Genomic DNA, 8,502 nt, shown 5'->3' on the forward strand with positions numbered 1-8,502 from the left:
TATAGCTTCTCCCGTAAAAAAAAATAGTTATGATTCATTTACATCTAATTGAATTTAATTAAGAAAAAAACCTCTGATAAATATAAATAAAGAAAATATAAATATATATACATCACAAGAGATAAGTATATATACATATCTAATATACTAAAATGGTTTGATTGGAGATTTTCTATTAGGAATTGATCCAACGAAATCGCAGATTTTCTATATCAGAAAAAGAAGAATACATATACATATATACAACTAGAAACAAAATATTAGAATTTTCCAAACTTATCAATTTAAAATCAACCAAATCATAACCAAAGTCATCCCAAACATTCTCATAATTCACCAAATACTAATTCACTACTTATCAATCATTTGGTCACCAAAAATACTAATGCCTCATTATCAATTATTCCACATCATATTCATCACATATATACACATATACAATATTTGCATCAAATCCCACCATTTCACTACCAAATCCAGCATTATACTTGTTACGATGGGTAACCGGAGATTAGTGGGTTGGACTTGTTAGGTTGGCCCAATCGCTTGAAAGAGGGGGTCCTCTGACCGGATTTGCGTCTGAGAGCCTCCGTCCGACTTGTGTGCATGTGAGTGAATGTGGAGTGGTACCTGCAAAGACACTCCGATGCCTAAGTCAGCAAGGGTCTAAGCAAGTTTGGTGTAAAGGGAATTTATAGTGGTGAACCCATAACCACCGTTGGAGTAGTTCCACCTTTTAAGGAGGATAACCGTCCCTTTATCTTAGGAAAGTTGAGATATGACTCCTGGAAGTGGGTTGAGAGATTTTAGGGGCAGTTACTTATTTGAATGAGTGTTATCTGCCAGCTAACCCTTGATTCATGACTTCCTTATGGTGGAGCCTGTGTCGAATCCGACCTCTTGGGAGGAGGTCGGTTGCGTGGGGAGACCAATCTATGGATTGGGCCTTTTATCTTATTTGGTTCTGGGCCTTAGTGTTGGGCCAGGATATGAACGGTGCCCCTACTTGAGTCCAAGCTCTTTTATGAGTTGGGCTCGAGTATATAACTCAGGATCGTAGCCGACTTGGTGAAGAACCGACGTGATTTTTTAGGAACCAACGTGATTCAAATTTTCTCAATCGTTGCGTCTAATCAAACGTCGCGTCTCTTCAGAGTTTTTAGCATTTACACATGGGGAGCAGTTACATTGGTAACGGCGCATCTCTTAAATGGTTACGTCGTTTTACTGTTATGCCCCTAACATCTTTATAAATACTTTCCCTCTCTTTCCTTGTTTCGTTTCTGAAAATTTTCTTACTTGCACCCTCTGTTCGAAAGAAAAACTCCTTCCTTCTTCGAGTGCTTTGATTGTTCGTCGCCTCTACTTTCTTTGCAAACGAAAGGTCAGTTCCTCTTTCCTTCTCCTCTTTTTACAAATGCTTTTTATTTGCATATTTTTTGTTTAGAGGAGCGTTGACTGTAGTCCTAATGACTCTGTTTAATTGAGAAACTTACTTTAGGCCCTTTAGAGACCCTGTTCTTTATTCTTTTTCCTTTTTTCTTTGTAGGATTCATCATCCTTTTTAGAAAAAGATGTCTTCTTTAGAGTCTCTTTCATTGTGGGTGGATGGCACCGTTCTTGGGGAGAGCCCCTGGTAGATACCGACTACCTTACTGACCTGCGTACTCATCATAGGATCTGTGCTTTTGATGGGGATGAGGCAAAATATGAGTTGATTGCCCGGGTCCAAAAGACTGGGTTTGTTTCGGGAGGGCTTTTGATGCGGACCCCCATTTCTTTTTCATGTATGAGAGCCTTTTTACCCATCTGGGTGCTTTTCTTCCCTTTTTCGACTTTGAGATAGTTGTTTTATCCCATTGTCGTGTTGCCCCTACTCAACTTCACCCCAACTCTTGGGGTTTCATGAAAATTTACCAATTCATTAGCCGTGCCTTGGATTTTCCGACTTCTTTGAAGATTTTCTTCTTTCTTTTTCATATGATCAAGCCCTTTAGTGGGCAAAATAATAAACAGCAGTGGGTATCTTTCCAGGCCATTCAACGTCAGAGAGTTTTTACTCTTTTTGATGAATCTTTTCATGACTTCAGAAATTTCTTTTCTAAAGTTCAAGCCGTGGAGGGTCACTTCTCCCCGTTTTTCCCTGTATTGGTTAGAGACCTCTCCTGTAGAGAAATATAATCTGGATGAATTGGATGAGGTAGAGGAGGTTATTGTGGGGTTCTTCCGAGAAGTTTGGGGAAGAGCCTTTTATCTTGATACAAAAAAAGTTTCTTAAGGGGTCTCTGACCTTTGTATAGACTTAATTAGATAGCCTTATCATTGCTTCTTCTATTGTTTTCCGACTTGATTTTGTTGCTTCCGACTTGATTTCTTTTTGAGCTGTTATCTCTGACTTGAAGGCTGATTCTTTTATTACTTTATGGTTTTTATAGAAATGGTGAAGAAGAATTCCAGCTCCTCTTATCAAAGGGTCTAGGATGCCAAGACTTCAAGACATTCCTGGGGTAACCACCCATCCTAACTCGACCCCGGCAAGGAGAGGAACTGATCCTATACCTCGCCGTGGGAAGCCGGGAGATAGCCTCAGCCCTAGTTAGGGAAGACGAAAACGGACAACAGCCTATCTACTTTATCAGTAAGGCTCTTCAAGGGGCTGAACTAAACTACCAAAAAATAGTGATGTTTGCCTATGCCCTTATACTCACTTCCTGATGACTCCGGCCCTACTTTCAGACCCACACTATTAGAATACGGACCAACCAACCCATAAAAGGTATCCTGCAAAAAACTGACTTAGCTGGCAGAATCCTACAATGGGCAGTCAAGATGTCCGAATTCGACCTTAAATACGAAGCTCAGACAACCTTCAAGTCTCAGTACCTAGCCGACTTTGTCGCCGAGTACACCGACACCCCAGGCACCCCCATTGGCTGGAACCTCTACATGGACGGCTGGTGCGGTATTTTATAACCCACAAACTAACCGGCAAGTGCACCGGGTCGTACCAAGTAAGACCTTACGTGAGTAAGGGTCGATCCCACGAGGATTGATGGATTAAGCAACAATAGTGTTTGATAGGCTTAGTTAGACAAGCAGAAAGTAGTGTTTAGATGTTCAAAAAACATTAAAGAGTAAAGAAGAGTTTGAAGAGACAGGTGAATAAGTGAATAAATTGGGAATAAAATATGGAGAAGATAGTTAAGGTTTCAGAGTTATCTATTTTTTTGGATTAACTTTTCTTACTAACTAATTTAATTATGTAGGATTTAATTTATGGCAAACTATATGTGACTAGACCCTAATTCTTTAGACCTTTCTAGCCTCCTCTAAAATTCATTAACTGCCAATTTCTTGGTCAATTAATTCCAATTAGAAGGTGAAGTTCAAATTTTAATTTATATGCCAAAAAAATTCTAATAACCCAAAAATAAGGGGATTATATGTCACGTATCCCGTTAAATCCAAATAATTAAAATTTAGGAGAAATTGTTTTCAAGCTGTTGTTCAAGTAAAGATCTTTTCCAAGTTTTACAAGAACTCAAATAGAAAGAGGGTCATACTTCCGTTCCACCCAAATTCATAAAATAAAGAGCGAAAATAATTCTTAAATTATAAATCCATGCATAAATTAAAATAGAAAAAGCAATAAAATCAATCCATACAAATAGACAGAGCTCCTAACCTTAACAATGAAGGATTAGTTGCTCATAGAATACGGAATGTAAATTTGTATAGAATTGGAATAGAATTCCCTAATGGAATCCCCCTAATGTAATCTAACCCCAATAGAAAAGAAGTCTCCCCTTTTTATAACTAATCCTAATTAATTTAAAATCTAATATCTAAAATTAAGATAATATCTTTTCCTATTTTAAAATCAAATTTGAATTTAAATCAGAATTAACTAACTTCTCCGCGTTTTGTAACGTGGAGACCAGTTGGCTTCATTGGATCCGTGCCTAACTTGGGTGCTAAAATGGGGCCCAGAAATCACCCCACAGTGTTTTCTCGCATTTTCTGCACGTGGCGCATGTCACGCGTACGCGTCAGTCACGCGTACACGTCGATGGTCTTTTTCGCGAGTCACGCGGACGTGTCGGTCACGCGTACGCATCGCTGAGCAAATCTTCCATTCACGCGTACGCGTCAGTTACGCGCATGCATCAGGCACGCATGCGCGTCACTCCTCGCTGCCATCTCCTTTGATCCTTGTGCTGTAGAAACTCCATCAAATCCAGTCGAATGCTACCTAAAATAAACAGTATTGCATAAAACTCAAAATAGCATCCATAGTGGCTAAAATATAATTAATTCTTGATTAAACTCAACAAATTAGATGCAAATTCACTAGGAAAAGATAGAAAAGATGCTCACGCATCAACGGCTCATCCAACAAAGCCGGAAGTGAAGCAGGCATCATCCTAGAAAGTGACCAGGGAACCCAACTCGAACTCTCCTTAAAGTTTGAATTTCCCGCCTCAAATAATCAAGCTGAGTACGAAGCCCTACTAGCTGGTTTGAAGATGGCTAGAGAAGTCGGAGCCCAAAAGCTTACTATCTTCAGTGATTCATAAGTAGTCACCTCACAAATAGAAGGAAGCTACCAGGAAAAGGATCCCACTATGAAAAAATACCTAGACAAGACCGGAAAACATCTCATGAAATTCATGGGGTACGAGATCCGACATATACCTCATGAACAAAACGCCTGAGCCGATGCACTTTTGAAACTAGCCAGCACCAAACCAGGGGGCAACAATAGAAGTCTCATCCAAGAAACACTACAGAACCCGTCAACCGCGGAAGAAGAAAAGGTCCTAAGTATATCGGACCAAGAACAACGGTGGATGACTCCCATAATCAACTATCTAAAGTCCAAAACACTCCCCACAGATAAAAAGGAGGCAAAAAGGCTAGTACGAGAAGCATAGTACTACACCATAGTGAACGACGTCCTATATAGGAGAGGGATCTCAACATCCTTCCTAAAATACGTTCTGACCTCCACTACCAGAGAAGTCCTAGAAGAAGTCTATGGTGTAATGTGTGGCAACCAAATTAAAAGAGATATAAAAAAGAGAGTTATAAAGGATCCAAATTTGACCCAGTAGCTGCATCTTTGGGAGAAGGAGGGATAATTGAGATTGGGGTGGCTCCAACAACTCCGTCCGGGCCATTCAGGATTTTCACATCATGCTCAGGCTCAGGAGGGACCACCTCGGCAGAAAGAGCTACAGATGATTTAGCAACAGGAGCTGTAGAAACTTTAACTGTCGACGTAGTGGAAGGAGCCTCATCATCATCATCAGGGGAAAACACAATCTTGTCATCCTCCACAATGTTATCGATGCTAAACAAAGACAGGTCAGCATCGGGAGCAAGAACTCGGACCTGGGCCTTCAAGTTTTCATATAACACAGTCATACCACTCACCACATGGCCCTGAAGCTCGACATAGTCGTCCTGAGCTGACTGAAGTCTCTCTCTAGTCTCCAACAGCTCGCCATCGGTCCGAGTATAGCTCTCCTTGGCTTTCTTCGCCATATCATCAGCCAGATTAGCAGCCGCCTCCGCATCAGTCACCCGAGCCTTCTCCCTCTCCACAGCAAGCTCCAATCCAACAACCTTGGCCTCAAACTCATCCTCCAAAATTTTCATCCTATCATAATCAGCCTTGACCTCCTCCAAAAAAGCCTTAGTAGCACAGATCAGAGATTCCTTGTCAACCCGTGACAAGGCTGCACGGAGATTGGCCATCCGAACACTGTTGCTTGATATAAAATCGAGATGGTGAAGGATCGACACATCATCCAGAGGAACCTTACCATAAGGGGAAATAAGCTCCACGGCAAAGGCCACACCATCAAATTCTTTGTCATCCAGATTATAAGGGCCGACAGTCCTCGGCTTCTTGGGAGGAGGACCAGCTGAAGTAGGGGAGGAGGCAGCACCAGAGGTCGCCGCGAGAGGATCAATAGAAACAGACCGGACTCGAGGGATGACTTTCCTCGGCCCCTGAGGATCAGATTCCAGATTTTTTGGGGGTAACTGTGAAGAGCTCTCCTCCGATGTCTTAATCGACAAATTTTGAGCAGCCATTGCCTTCTTTGCCTTACGAAAAACCTTCATAGAGTTTGAAGAGCTCACAATCTCTAAAAGGAAGCACAGCAAAATAGTTACACAGTAGGTAATGACAAGATCACAATTAATAGAAGAAAACTTTCTATGAAAGAAGAGGTCGGACACTACCTAGCTCGGAACGGAGAAGAGCTCTCCCCTAAAAACTTCTTAGTGTCCAGGTGAGGAGGCTCCCCCCAATGATCCTCTAAAACACCCACAAAGCCCCCTCTCTACTTTATCTAAACTCTCCCAGGGATACTTAAGAACTACAGGATCTTTCTGCTACCATAAAGAAAAAATCGGCTCATCATTTTTGTCCAGAAAGAAGGGTCGAACATCCTCAACAGCTCGGACTTTAAAATAAAAAATTTTAAAGTCCCGAAAAGAGTCATCAAACATGAAAAAAACCTTTCTCCCCTAGGTATCTCAAAAGGAGATCCAAAAAGCCTTCTTCTTGGCCACCCCCGGTTTGGTCAGCACAAACAAGAAAAGAAAAAGGGACAGGGTAGGTCGGACACCCATCTCTTGGCATAACAACTGGAATATCTTCATAAAAGCCCATGAGTTCGGATGAAGCTGCGAAGGGGCCACATTACAGTTCCACAAGATTTCGGTCTTAAAAGTAGTAAAAGGAATGGTAATTCGTAGCTGGGTAAAGAAATAGTCATAGGCATAGAAGAAAGGACGTTCTACCCGACTTAAGGGAGGGAAACTAACCCTCTCCTCAAGGTGTTAGGAGACACTAACTCATAGTTCTTTTCGTTCTCCATACACTCACAAATTCTATGAAATCTCCTAAGTCTCTCACAATACTCCGGGTCGGCCACAGCAACACACATCAAAACTATAGAATCTAGCCAGTCAGCCATACTAGGGGGAACCTTTGTAGACATCTCAACAATATTTCTACGTGAAGACATAGAAAAACTGCACCTACAGAGAAGAAAATGGAAGAAGGGTCACTACCAAGTAACTCGGACAGAATCATAAATACAGCCAGCTACCAAAAAAGCACAAACAACAAAAGGGCGCCCGAAGGCTTGAAGATCACCATTAAACCCCAGGGGCACCCTTTGGAGGCAACAATGTAGATACAGAAAGGAAGAAATACTACGAGTCAAAACCCTAACTCTCTCAGCAAGAAAAATGCAAAAGAGAAAATCAGAAATATCTAAGCGCCAACACCTCTTCAAAGGAACAGCAAGACAAAGATCAAAACTTTTTAAACATGCAAGATCACAAGAAGCCAACACAAAGCAAAGCTGCCAGCAAAACAGAAAAATGCAGAAGGCACCAAAAAGAAAAAGCACCAACTTGCGATGAAAAAGGAGTGGCCGCAACGAATGCACAGCAGAGGGGCGGACGATCCACACCAAAACGAGCGCTTCGAGAAAGAAAGTAGGAAGCTTGGGGCAAAATCAAAGGAGTAAGAACTAAAAGAAAAGAATTTCTTTTTTAGGTATGAGAGAGCAAAGACGAAGAGCAAGCAAAAAAGTGATGATTTCAAATAAAACGTAAAGAGGGAAGAAGAAACGGCTAAAAGGATAAGAAGCCCAATCAATAGGCTTTAAAAGCACTCGCATACTCCTAAGGAAACAACGCTTTCAAGAAATGAACTCAGCAATAAAGGAGCGAAAACCAAAAAAATGCTCCACATTTTTAAAAGCGGCATTTAAATGACGCAAAACTCACATAGGAAGGAGCAGACCGGACAGATGCTTGAGCACGACTTCCTCAAAGGGATCGAAGCTCAAGCAGGGGCACTGTTCATACCCTGGACCGAGCTATTTGGTTCGAGTTGGACGATGACAAAAACGGCTGACCTCTAAGAATGGTTTGCCACCGACCCCTTCATAAAAAGCTCGGCCAAATTGCCACAGAGGCCCAAGCAGACCCAAAACAAAAGATCACCGCCCACTAGAAGGCGGCTGACCTAAAGATAAAGATCTCCTCCACAAAAGATACGATAAGATAACCAACTTATCTCAAAGGAAGGTCATCAAGCATTACTATAAATACACTAGAGCACCCAGGTATAACTCATACTCCAATTCTACAAAAAAACTGCCTAAAGCCCGTACTAACTTAAGCATTGGAGTCTCTTACAGGTACCACCCCTCCGGTGAACAAGGACCAGCAGCATCTCCCGCTCCAACACATCGGGCACGGCATCCTTGATCAATTCAGAAGATCTCATCCGAGATCGACCACTCCGTTTCAGGTAACACTCAGAACAGTGACCATCACAATTTCGAGACCACCAGCTGAAGGTGGAATCCCGAGGTTCTCATTCTCCCGGATCATAAGCATGCACAGAGGACCGTGCATGAACTAAGTGTGGAGGAGGATCGACAACTTCAAGGGGGGTAAAATTCTTTT

The sequence above is a fragment of the Arachis duranensis genome, chromosome 7, assembly GCF_000817695.3.
Source record: "Arachis duranensis cultivar V14167 chromosome 7, aradu.V14167.gnm2.J7QH, whole genome shotgun sequence".
In the NCBI taxonomy this organism is placed as follows: Eukaryota; Viridiplantae; Streptophyta; class Magnoliopsida; order Fabales; family Fabaceae; genus Arachis; species Arachis duranensis.